The sequence below is a fragment of the Phoenix dactylifera genome, chromosome 15, assembly GCF_051530095.1.
Source record: "Phoenix dactylifera cultivar Ajwa chromosome 15, Ajwa_hap1_PhDact_Kaust_v1.1, whole genome shotgun sequence".
NCBI classification, from domain to species: Eukaryota; Viridiplantae; Streptophyta; class Magnoliopsida; order Arecales; family Arecaceae; genus Phoenix; species Phoenix dactylifera.
Window position 1 is genome coordinate 15,689,075 of NC_143204.1, and position 14,262 is coordinate 15,703,336.

Here is a 14,262-nt window from a genome sequence, read left to right on the forward strand (position 1 = left end):
CAACTCTCTGCCTGTCTGCAGGAGGAGATTTTTCTCTTTGGGGCTCGACATGGGCGGAACCCGCATCCAATGCTATATCTGGCTCCATCCTCTTTCCAGGACGAGCATGTCCTCTCCTTGGAGGTATTCTTTATATGTCTCTAAAAGAGTTAAAAAGAGAGGACAGTCGTTACACACTGAGTCATAATATATTTTACTGAATTGTAAATGACTCATAAATTAACATACAGAAAAACCTTATGCTCCATAGTATAATCCTATACTTAATCCTGACTCACCCTATTGCTCTGACAGGACTTTTCTTAACCTTTGCTCTGATACCAAGCTTTGTCACGACCCCCGCCCCGTTCCCGGCGGGCCGCCGCGACGGTCCTAGGGTGCGGGTAGGCATAAGGCCACCAGCCACCGCGTAGAACCCTACTACCTATCAATTATCAATAAATCTTGAAAAATTTGGCATGATGCATGCACAAAATGATCACTTTTTCTATAGTGACCTGTCAGGATTATCTCAATACATACAACACACTACCTGTCAGAGCAGCAATCACATAATCTGTCACATATAAACCTGGACAATATATAGCAATACATTATCACAGGCACACAACTGATCTGCACACATATATATACCTGCTTCCTAATCCATCCATGGTCAAACCCATATCCACAACAGGATCTATGACTGTAACTATGCACTATATATAATAGAAGGTTTATAATACACCAAAAGGGGATAAACCTCTATCTACATTATACTATACTACACTATGGAGCGGCACAGCTAGCAGGCAATCTCTAACCCTGCTCTTCTCTATACAATACCTGCCCTGCAATCAAAAACACAAAACTGGGGAGTGAGTATATAAATACTCAGTGAGTGGAGTAGAGAGTACTATGCACATGAGACAGAATATAATCATGGCTCGAGATGAAATCTCAAGATCAATAACAAGATGAACATGATCTCAACATAGAGAATATGGAGTAAATCATCAATATCACCACAATCAATATCAACTCATCTGAAGCATATATGGAATAATCAAGTAAACATATATGCTACTCATGAATATGCTCAACAGATCATAATGCTGGAACATACAAATCAGGTGTCAATATGCTGAAATCATCACTAGACAGCTATCGGGAGGTGGGTTTTACGCCCCAGGCGAACCAGCAACAACTCCCTACTGCCATATGCATATATCGAATATGACACCACACCAATATGTAAATCATCACTAGACAGCTGTCGGAAGGTGGGTTTTACGCCCCAGGCGAACCAGCAACAACTCCCTACTGTCACATGCATATGCAGGATAAGACACCATACTGATAACATAAATGCTAGACAGCTATCGGGAGGTGGGTTTTACGCCCCAGGCGAACCAGCAACAACTCCCTACTGTCACATGCATATGCAGGATAAGACACCACACTGATCATATAAATGCTGGCCAGTATCCAGAACAGAAATCCATCTCACATCTACATACTAAACGGCACCTCGCGGGAATTCTACATCCGCGGAAAGCCATACTGCACCTCGCGGGGTCTTACTATGCCCGGCGGCAAGCAGAATATAAGTCGTAGGACCGGCCGATCCTACGCCTAGGGCCGTGTCCCCCCCTAGGAAGGGACTGGGCTCCGCCCACCCAGAAGGCTACTATGTGCACAAAGGCCGATGTTCAACCCCATCGACTATAGGTGTCCTGCAGATACTGCCAAGCCATGCATAAATGCCATAATGCACCCTCCCAATACTCTACTAAAAAGGAGTATAATCAAGATTACCACTCACTCGATCATGACCCAATCATAAACTAACATCAGGGTTGGGAGTGAGGAATCACGGGAGTACAATGCAACTCAATATACCATGAGAAGGGCTCTACAAGTCTTTGAAATAGAGGAAATGAAATCAATTTACAAAAGAAGTCATTTCACAATTCAGATCCAATTTAATTACTCATAAAGGAGTATAATCAAGGCTACCACTCACAAGTCTTTGAAATAGAGGAAATGAAATCAATTTACAAAAGAAATCATTTCATAATTCAGATCCAATTTAACTACTCATAAAAGAGTATAATCAAGGCTACCACTCACAAGTCTTTGAAATAGAGGAAATGAAATCAATTTACAAAAGAAGTCATTTCACAATTCGGAATCAATTTGATTACTCATCAACCCCTCGTAATTCCTCTCAATGTTCCCTCACATGCATGTACAGAATAATCAAGCATGGAGAATCAAGATTATAGAGGAATCTACTACAATATCAATCAATATGCTCAAGTGGAATCAATTCACACTTGGCGACATTCATGAAAATGAATTAAGAATGCTCATAGTGCAAAGTACATGACTCCCACTCACCTATCAATCCGGCACAGCCCTGATACGCCTCCAAAAATCTACAGCAGGCAGTGGGAAACTTCTTCCTCTTGTTCCCTAGCTTCTTGCCCAACTGTGACATGCATTTACAATACATTTAGTCTTGTATCAAGGGCTATAATCTACGTGCCAATTATAACATAGGGAACTTTAATTGATTCAACTCCCCTGTTCCCTAAATCTTTTCTTTTCTTTCTTCTTTTTCTTTTTCTATTAATTAACTCATCATTTATGTGTATTAGGGACTCCCTTGCACGAGTACAAGGTCTCCCTTAGCCTAATCTAGGCTTAATACCCTATTATGGCATGAAATCCCTTATTTTCCACCCGGATGAACAGTAACCCGAACTGACAGTGGGTTACTTCATCCCGGTTTTGATCCACTTTCAGGACTCCAAATTTGATGAAATTTTTACCTAACATTCTACACTCACAGAGGATTCCAAAGAGATAACATGCATCATCATCGGAGGCCGTTTGACCCCCTAAATAATTTGCCGAAGTTGGGACTTCGACACAGTTTTTCCGTAGTGCCGGAAAAATTTGTCAAAATCCGATTCTTCTTCTTTTAACCACCTCTACAACCCTTATCCGACCCCTCTAGACTATATCCACCCTTTGTATAGCCTAATGTCATCAAAAGACTAGATAGGGATGGATATTTACCTTTTTCTTTTTGGAAATCGAGGTCCTTGCGTAGAGGGGAAGGAGATCTACGTTTTTCCCTTCAGCTGGAAGTGCAACCGGGATCCCTTTCCTCCTTGAATCCCCTTCCTCTTCTTCTTTCTTCTTCTTCTTCTTCTCTTTTTCTTTCTTTCTTTCCTCTGTTTCACGCCTGAGAACCCCCTCCCTCTTTCTCTCGGTTTCACCAGCTCAAACCCTCCAATTAAATCACATCAAAACACTATTCACCCTTTGTTTAATATTATTAAATTCCCATTTTGCCCCTAACACTTCAACATATCTACCGTTATGCCATTAACTTTTGATTCCTTCCAATTTTACCCTTACCACTTCAATGCATCTACAACTATGCCATTATCTTTTGATTCCTTCCAATTTTACCCCTTATATCAATTTTAAAGGACTATTCTATCCCTTTTTATATATAAAAAAAAAATTTGGGATTATTACATCCTCCCCTCCTTATATAAAATTCGTCCTCGAATTTAAAAGAGTAAATTACCTGTCATAGCTGCATTCGATGTCTGTGCCTCCTGTGGATTTACCGTGAACACCCTTCCTTGCCCTCTGCCTACTGGAGCTGACAGTTGAGATGGTCCAGCACTCTGCTGTGATGTTTGTGCTTGACCTCTACCTCTGCCTACAGGCTCCCTACTACTAGGCCTGTCCATCTGCACAGAAGGATAGGATGCCAAAGGCACAAACTGCTGGGTGGCACCCTGCGGGCATTCTCTGACAAAATGACCCGGCTGTCCACATCTGTAGCACACTCCCTGACCCATTCTGCATCTGCCAGGGTGCTGCTTCCCACATATGCCACATACTGGCCATGATTGGAACCTAGATTCAGTTCTGGCCATAGTGACTGGAGGACGAGGTACTGATGGTAGAAAAGTATCTTGTGATTGACCTCTTTCCCTCCATTTCCTCTTACGTGGGGCAGGTGGAGCTGAGCGTACAGACTGCTCCGTCGGGCCCTCCGAGAGATCTACTTCCTCAGATCTACCTCTGCTGCTTTGCCCTTTCCCCATACTTATTTTCCTCTATTCTCTTTCAGCTCTTTCTTCTTTGTTTCTGGTCTCCCACTGTTTTGCTTTATCTATCAGCCTAGACAAGGTGGGGACCTCTACTGCCAGTACTGCATTATAAAGCGGGAAAATCAAGCCCCGCCTGAATCTTTCTATCCTGGCAGCTTCAATGGGGATGATGTAAGGAGCATACTTCCCCAAATCTAGTGAACTCACGAGCGTACTCAGATACGCTCATTCCGGGCATCTGCTTCAGCCTCTCAAACTGAAGAGCCCGATTTTGCCTCTCAGCCGGAGACAAAAACTCATCCATCACTGCTTGCCTGAACTCTTCCCAGGTTGGAGGATTCCTACTGTACAATCTGTCCTCCATATGCCTCTGGTACCAGTCCCAGGCATCTTCCTTCATTGTAAGCCCTACAAGTTCTATAGCTCTTGCATCAGAACAGGGCAGTCTCCGTATCATCTTTTAAGTCTCCTCCAAGAATCTCTGGGGATCTTCACCTTCTTTCCCCTTAAACTCCGGGGTTCTGAGCCTAAGAAATTCCTGTACAGTAATCCCCTCATCATCTAGAGCCCGCCTGGCCAAACTTCTTGGCACAGGTACAGGAGGTGAGATGGATACTACTGATGGGGCAGGAGATTTTCCCCGAGCAATCTGCTCCCTCAGAGCCTGATTCTCCGCCAGTAACTGTTCCATCAATGCATCTCTACTTCCTACCTCTCCTTGATCATCAACTCTCTGCCTGTCTGCAGGAGGAGATTTTTCTCTTTGGGGCTCGACATGGGCGGAACCCGCATCCAATGCTATATCTGGCTCCATCCTCTTTCCAGGACGAGCATGTCCTCTCCTTGGAGGTATTCTTTATATGTCTCTAAAAGAGTTAAAAAGAGAGGACAGTCGTTACACACTGAGTCATAATATATTTTACTGAATTGTAAATGACTCATAAATTAACATACAGAAAAACCTTATGCTCCATAGTATAATCCTATACTTAATCCTGACTCACCCTATTGCTCTGACAGGACTTTTCTTAACCTTTGCTCTGATACCAAGCTTTGTCACGACCCCCGCCCCGTTCCCGGCGGGCCGCCGCGACGGTCCTAGGGTGCGGGTAGGCATAAGGCCACCAGCCACCGCGTAGAACCCTACTACCTATCAATTATCAATAAATCTTGAAAAATTTGGCATGATGCATGCACAAAATGATCACTTTTTCTATAGTGACCTGTCAGGATTATCTCAATACATACAACACACTACCTGTCAGAGCAGCAATCACATAATCTGTCACATATAAACCTGGACAATATATAGCAATACATTATCACAGGCACACAACTGATCTGCACACATATATATACCTGCTTCCTAATCCATCCATGGTCAAACCCATATCCACAACAGGATCTATGACTGTAACTATGCACTATATATAATAGAAGGTTTATAATACACCAAAAGGGGATAAACCTCTATCTACATTATACTATACTACACTATGGAGCGGCACAGCTAGCAGGCAATCTCTAACCCTGCTCTTCTCTATACAATACCTGCCCTGCAATCAAAAACACAAAACTGGGGAGTGAGTATATAAATACTCAGTGAGTGGAGTAGAGAGTACTATGCACATGAGACAGAATATAATCATGGCTCGAGATGAAATCTCAAGATCAATAACAAGATGAACATGATCTCAACATAGAGAATATGGAGTAAATCATCAATATCACCACAATCAATATCAACTCATCTGAAGCATATATGGAATAATCAAGTAAACATATATGCTACTCATGAATATGCTCAACAGATCATAATGCTGGAACATACAAATCAGGTGTCAATATGCTGAAATCATCACTAGACAGCTATCGGGAGGTGGGTTTTACGCCCCAGGCGAACCAGCAACAACTCCCTACTGCCATATGCATATATCGAATATGACACCACACCAATATGTAAATCATCACTAGACAGCTGTCGGAAGGTGGGTTTTACGCCCCAGGCGAACCAGCAACAACTCCCTACTGTCACATGCATATGCAGGATAAGACACCATACTGATAACATAAATGCTAGACAGCTATCGGGAGGTGGGTTTTACGCCCCAGGCGAACCAGCAACAACTCCCTACTGTCACATGCATATGCAGGATAAGACACCACACTGATCATATAAATGCTGGCCAGTATCCAGAACAGAAATCCATCTCACATCTACATACTAAACGGCACCTCGCGGGAATTCTACATCCGCGGAAAGCCATACTGCACCTCGCGGGGTCTTACTATGCCCGGCGGCAAGCAGAATATAAGTCGTAGGACCGGCCGATCCTACGCCTAGGGCCGTGTCCCCCCCTAGGAAGGGACTGGGCTCCGCCCACCCAGAAGGCTACTATGTGCACAAAGGCCGATGTTCAACCCCATCGACTATAGGTGTCCTGCAGATACTGCCAAGCCATGCATAAATGCCATAATGCACCCTCCCAATACTCTACTAAAAAGGAGTATAATCAAGATTACCACTCACTCGATCATGACCCAATCATAAACTAACATCAGGGTTGGGAGTGAGGAATCACGGGAGTACAATGCAACTCAATATACCATGAGAAGGGCTCTACAAGTCTTTGAAATAGAGGAAATGAAATCAATTTACAAAAGAAGTCATTTCACAATTCAGATCCAATTTAATTACTCATAAAGGAGTATAATCAAGGCTACCACTCACAAGTCTTTGAAATAGAGGAAATGAAATCAATTTACAAAAGAAATCATTTCATAATTCAGATCCAATTTAACTACTCATAAAAGAGTATAATCAAGGCTACCACTCACAAGTCTTTGAAATAGAGGAAATGAAATCAATTTACAAAAGAAGTCATTTCACAATTCGGAATCAATTTGATTACTCATCAACCCCTCGTAATTCCTCTCAATGTTCCCTCACATGCATGTACAGAATAATCAAGCATGGAGAATCAAGATTATAGAGGAATCTACTACAATATCAATCAATATGCTCAAGTGGAATCAATTCACACTTGGCGACATTCATGAAAATGAATTAAGAATGCTCATAGTGCAAAGTACATGACTCCCACTCACCTATCAATCCGGCACAGCCCTGATACGCCTCCAAAAATCTACAGCAGGCAGTGGGAAACTTCTTCCTCTTGTTCCCTAGCTTCTTGCCCAACTGTGACATGCATTTACAATACATTTAGTCTTGTATCAAGGGCTATAATCTACGTGCCAATTATAACATAGGGAACTTTAATTGATTCAACTCCCCTGTTCCCTAAATCTTTTCTTTTCTTTCTTCTTTTTCTTTTTCTATTAATTAACTCATCATTTATGTGTATTAGGGACTCCCTTGCACGAGTACAAGGTCTCCCTTAGCCTAATCTAGGCTTAATACCCTATTATGGCATGAAATCCCTTATTTTCCACCCGGATGAACAGTAACCCGAACTGACAGTGGGTTACTTCATCCCGGTTTTGATCCACTTTCAGGACTCCAAATTTGATGAAATTTTTACCTAACATTCTACACTCACAGAGGATTCCAAAGAGATAACATGCATCATCATCGGAGGCCGTTTGACCCCCTAAATAATTTGCCGAAGTTGGGACTTCGACACAGTTTTTCCGTAGTGCCGGAAAAATTTGTCAAAATCCGATTCTTCTTCTTTTAACCACCTCTACAACCCTTATCCGACCCCTCTAGACTATATCCACCCTTTGTATAGCCTAATGTCATCAAAAGACTAGATAGGGATGGATATTTACCTTTTTCTTTTTGGAAATCGAGGTCCTTGCGTAGAGGGGAAGGAGATCTACGTTTTTCCCTTCAGCTGGAAGTGCAACCGGGATCCCTTTCCTCCTTGAATCCCCTTCCTCTTCTTCTTTCTTCTTCTTCTTCTTCTCTTTTTCTTTCTTTCTTTCCTCTGTTTCACGCCTGAGAACCCCCTCCCTCTTTCTCTCGGTTTCACCAGCTCAAACCCTCCAATTAAATCACATCAAAACACTATTCACCCTTTGTTTAATATTATTAAATTCCCATTTTGCCCCTAACACTTCAACATATCTACCGTTATGCCATTAACTTTTGATTCCTTCCAATTTTACCCTTACCACTTCAATGCATCTACAACTATGCCATTATCTTTTGATTCCTTCCAATTTTACCCCTTATATCAATTTTAAAGGACTATTCTATCCCTTTTTATATATAAAAAAAAAATTTGGGGTTATTACAGGACGCTTCCGATCTCGTATTACTGGATCATGGATCCGGCGAGGTGAAGGCTACGTCGGGGCTCCACGTGCCCCAGGGCCTTATTAAATGAGGGGAGCGGAGGTGCCGTCCGTTCGTTCTTCAAGGCGATTCGATTCTGCGGACCCATAATGAGGCCCCGAGATCCGATGGGATAGGGCTTCGATTTCGTACCCGATTTATTGATCCGGAGTGAATACGGTGCCTCGGTCTCCGAGGTCAACACGTGGCGCAATCCGATCGGGGGATGGGAACCGACCCTGCCGATCTGGACCGCCGAGGGGGTCTATATAAACCCCTCGAGTTTGCCCTAAGGGTTTTACTTGGCTGCTTCTTATTTTTGTTGTCTTTCTCCCTCGCTTCCTTCCTCAACTGAACCTCGCCGTCGGTGCCCGGAGCGATTTCCGGCGATGTCTAGTAGGTTCCTACCCTGCAACTGCTAGGTTCCCCTTCCTTTTCCTTCCCCAGTTTTCATTCTCTGCATTCGATTTCACTTCGCTCCTGTAAAATGGGTCTTGGTCCGGAGGAGGTAGGGTCCAGCCTGTCAGGGGAGGAGTTGGAGTTAATCCGCTCCCGGTTTTTCTTCCAGCCCGGGTTTCGTCTCGAAACTGCGGGGCCGGAAGACAGGGTGACGCGGCCGCCCCCAGGTCGGATCGCGATTCACCGCGAGACCCTCTGGGCCGGCCTGCGGTTCCCTGTCCACAGGTTTGTGAACGACTTGCTGGTCGAGTACCAACTTGTCCCAGCACAGCTCGCTCCGAACTCGTGGAGAACCATCATCGGGTTCCTGTCTCTGTGCCTTGGGCATGGGGTCCCGATTTCAGTGAGTATTTTCCGCCGGTGTTTTCTGTTGAAGAAGAACCCGGCGGACGCGGAGTGGCTATACTTTGCCTTCCGAGGCGGTATGTCGCTCTTCCGCGGGGCCCCTTCCTCTATACACGAGTGGAAGGGGAAATTTTTCTTTCTGGCGTCTGAGTCGCCGTGGGGGTTTAATCCGAGGTGGGGACACCCTCGGTTGAAGGCCCTTAACAAGCTCTCCGAGCCCTCGGGGAGGGAGCAGAGGACCCTGGATTCTCTCCGAGCCCTCGGGAAGGGCTACGACCTGACCGAGCTCCTACGGGAGGACGCCCTGGCGAGCGTGGGTCTGAGCTCGGCGCGCCCCGAGGGTAAGGGTAGTTACATTACTTTTTTTTTTCTTGTCCTTTGTTTTTACTGCTAATGGTCTAACACTTGATGATATTTTTGATTTCAGATATTCCCCTTATGCCGACCAGCAACACGTCGCTTTTTTCTCGCCTGAGGAGGCGGGAGGCCGAGGCCGGGGGAGCTATGCCCCAGCCTCGGAAGAAGGCGAGGCTGGCCGGCGCTTCTACGTCGGCCGAGACGAGCGGCCCTGAGGCGGGGGCCTCCTCAGCCGACCCGAGGCGGGCGCGGGTCGTCGCCGATGCGGGCCCGTCGGCCCCTCCTTGCCCTGCCCCCGTTTCCCAGCGGGAGTTCCTCACAGCGCCCGGGGCCCGAGCCGACCAGGGGCCCTGAGGCAAGCGGCCCCAGGGTCCCGAGGCCGGACGCGCCGAGCTCCTCAAGGTACTTCGAAGAGGAGTCGGATGAGCCGGACTCCCCTATCCCTGTGGGGAGTTCGGCTATTCATGATGCTGAGGTCGCATGCGTTGTGTTTCGGCGTGCGATGCTTCCGGCGGACCGGGCCGAGTTCCGGAACATTCCGTTGGAGGACATTGTTGACAGTGCCTACTGCAACACTGCCCGGGTAAGTCCTTTTCTTGATTTTCTTAAAGTTATTAGCGAGTCCAGATGTTTTTAACTCACGATCATTTTGTCTCTTTCTTTACAGCATATTCACGAGCTCGATTCCCTGGTGTTCATCGCCCGGGGATGTCAGGAAGAGACCCGGCGGGTCAGCCGGCAATTGGAGCCGGCCAAGAAAAGGATCGTCGAGCTGGAGGCGGCATTGGCCGAGGCCGAGGCTCGGAGGGCGGCCACCGAGGCCGAGCGTCTCGCTATGGCGGAGGGGCTCAAGGAGGAGAAGGTTGCTCATGCCCTAACCAGGTCGGCCTTGCGCGCCTCGGAGGCGCGCTTGGGGGAGGTCCAATCCGAGGTTGCGGGCCTCAAGTATGAGGACGGGGTTTCCTGCCTCCGAATCGAGCAGCTCGAGGCCCGAGAGAGGAGGGCACTCGAGCGAGCTGATCATGCCGTGGAGCTCTTCAAGGGGTCGCAAGAGTTCCGCGACATGTTAGAGGAGGAGACGGTCGACGGGTTTCTCCGGGGTTTCGAGAACTTCCGGCTGCAGGTGATCCGGTACTGCCCCCAGTACGACTTTTCGACGGTCCGTCCGAGGATGGACTCGGGCTACGGGTCCGACACGGAAGACCTTCCTGCCATTTTGACATCCGAGGCAGGATTGTACGAACAAGACCCCGCCGAGCCTTCGACGAGGGCGGCCGAGACGGACGGCATCCCGGAGGCGGCACCGGCGGCCGAGACGGACGACGTCCCGGAGGCGGCACCCGAGGCCCCTGCCCCCGATCCCGAGCCTGTGCCGGCTGAAGATCCCGAGGTTATCACAGTGCCAGACGATCCCCCGGATGTAGCTGCCGCCGCTTAAGGCTTGGCGCATTTTTTCATGTCAGCGGACGAGATTGTGGAGGCACAGGTGGAGAAGATGGATCCTTCCCTGATAGAGATGCTAAAGAAGCGTGGGCAAGACAAGTCAGGGAGAAAGAAAGGTGCTGACTTGGAACGGGAAGGGGGATGGCATGATCTGGGAAGTGCTAAGCCAGTTGGAGAAGACCCCGAGCCTGTGCCGGCTGAAGGTCCCGAGGCCATCACCATGGACGACCCCGCGGATGTTGCTGCCGCCGCTTAAGACTTGGCGTATTTTTTCTTTTTCATTGTATCCGAGGTCGGCTCTTGAATGGCCGACCTCCAATTTTGTAATTGGCCTTCCGGCCCTTTGTCAATGAAAAATACTTTTGTCATTTTGTGCCCGTCTTTTCCTTTCTTGTCGTGAATGAGGCTAGAGTTTTAGCTAACCGCCTCGACGACCTCTAACTCTGTATTTTAGTTCTCGGGCTACTTAACGAAGTTGCCCTTTTCCTGAGTTATATCTTAGCCTTCTCGGATCTTAGTCATTCCGAGCAAAGGGAGCTCCGACCTTAGGTTTCCAGAAAATTTTCCTAAGTCCTATAACTCGGATCTTAGAATCGCGAAAGTCGTCACGTTCGGCCTTTAGGGAAATCCCAAGGCATTGAGGTCGGGCATTAGCCCTTCGAGTAGGACCGGGCTAGGTCTGTTCGTGCCGCTATTCGGGGGAGTCTAGTCGGGTTTCCGAACTTGACTTCCGGGTCCTTTGTAGGGAGCGCGGGCTAATAGTCGAATTATCGCCGAAGGTTTTCATAGTTATTGTTCTCGGACTCTGCCGAGATTTCAGTGAGTAAGGCTGGAATCTCTGAAGATCGCCTTAGTGTCTGTGTTCGGCTGGTGCACTCGCGGCCGGGACCGCTTTCTCAGCTAGACATCGGAGTCTATGTATAGAGGCCGAGTTGGGCCCTAACTTACGAAGACTTTGTTCAAGTTGAGACTTGACGAGTGGAGACTTGTCGAACGGAGCATGCATAATGTAGTTAGGAGATCGGTCTTAAGCCGACCCATTGGAGTAGCCCGACTTTGGGGCGAGATAGGACTCCAACGTTAGATGATTAGCGGTATGTAGATAAAATTTGACAAGGAGGGCATCGAGTTAGATGTACCTCTTGCATTCTCGGAGTTGTGTTCCACATGGCGGAGTTGGTTGCTTCCCTTCCTCGTCGTCCTCCGGAGTCATTTTGACTTGTAAGGGGGCTCGGGCTTCTCACGGACCCGACGACACCCACCGAAGTTGAGAGGATCTGGGGAGGCTTTATTGATCTACAGTTCTTTTCGAGGTCGAGGGAGCCTGAGACCCTCTGGTCGGACCCCGGGGCGCCCCAACCTTAGTTGAGGAGTCTTGTGTCAGGTCGGCGGGCCTGTGGGCGCTCTACCGAAGTAGGGTGCGCGCTAGTTCAATGGCAGAGCTCTGCTTCAGAAAGTATTGTCCGCTTCGGGGATCGGGGATCGTCGACCGCTCCCGGGGGTCCACTTTGTGGCGCCGCGGGTGGAACCACCCTTTCCACCCCTCACGGCTTCGTCCCGAGGTCGAGGGAGTTTGGAACTCAGCGGTCAACCCTCGGGGCATCCCGACCTTAGTCGAGGGATCATTCGTCAGGTCGGTGGGTCTGGGCACGCTCTACCGACCTGCGACGCTTCCCGAGGTCGAGGGAGTCTGGTTCTCTACGGTCGACACTCGGGGCATCCCGACCTTAGTCGAGGAATCGTTCGTCAGGGGATCGGGGATCGTCGACCGCTCCCGGGGGTCCACTTTGTGGCGCCCCGGGTGGAACCACCCTTTCCACCCCTCACGGCTTCGTCCCGAGGTCGAGGGAGTTTGGGACTCTACGGTCGACCCTCGGGGCATCCCGACCTTAGTCGAGGGATCGTTCGTCAGGTCGGTGGGTCTGGCACGCTCTACCGACCTGCGACGCTTTCCGAGGTCGAGGGAGTCTGGTTCTCTACGGTCGACACTCGGGGCATCCCGACCTTAGTCGAGGAATCGTTCGTCAGGGGATCGGGGATCGTCGACCGCTCCCGGGGGTCCACTTTGTGGCGCCCCGGGTGGAACCACCCTTTCCACCCCTCACGACTTCGTCCCGAGGTCGAGGGAGTTTGGGACTCTACGGTCGACCCTCGGGGCATCCCGACTGAGGATGATAGTGTTATTTTGATGATTAACAAGCAATTATCTAGAGCATGCTATAAGTTAAATTGATACTTCATTTATAAGTTCATTACTCTCAGTATATTTGTTTAATTGAAAATGGATAAATGGCCTTGTTCATTTGGATGAATCTAACCTTGAGAATGCAGCAAAGTGTGGTTTGAGTCGACCCATAGGTTGATTCGGTCGACCCCGGCACATCAAGAAGTCATCTGGCACACTCCTGCAAAAATGGCACAAATGAACAGTGAGTTGGGTCGACCCAAGGTAAGCATGAGTCGACCCAACCTCCAAAGAACCTCAAAACACAACAGAAGAATGCTCTCTGGATTTACTGAGAGGGTCGACCCACACAGTGGTTGAGTCGACCCAAGCTTGAGTCGACCCAAACCCTGAGAGGGTCGACCCAAAGGCAAGACAGAAAGACAGACAGAAAATGGTTCTCTGGAATTACTGAGAGGGTCGACCCAAGAAGAAGTTGAGTCGACCCAAGTGAACTTTGAGTCGACCCAAAGAATGGTTGGGTCGACCCATGGGAAGGAAGGCTGAAATTGAGGTTTCTGTGGTTTCTGAGAGGGTCGACCCAAGGAATGTTTGAGTCGACCCAAGTGAAGGTTGGGTCGACCCAAGGACAGGTTGAGTCGACCCAAACACGGGCTGAACATAACGGCTAGTTGTGCAGAAATGCTTTTTGGACTCCCAACGGCTATAAACGGCTAGTTTCTTCAATCCAACGGTCAGAAAGGACTATTTGGAGGTTGGAGAAGTATTTAAGAGGGAGTATTCATCAGAGGAAGCAAGCTTTTGGGAAAATACATCAAGTGCATTCAAGAGAGAACCCTAGCAAGGCAAGCTTCATCCAAGTGCTTCATTCAAGAGTCAAAAGAAAGGGGTTGAGCAGATTCAAAGAGTCATCAAGAGCTCCATCCTCCCTTGAAGAGTGAAGCATCCTTGACAAAGAAGAGCAAAGCGACTTCAAAGCGATAAATACTTTCTAACTCTTCTTTGTAGTTCATATTGTTTTATATGCTCATTTAGGAGTTTGAATCTTTTCT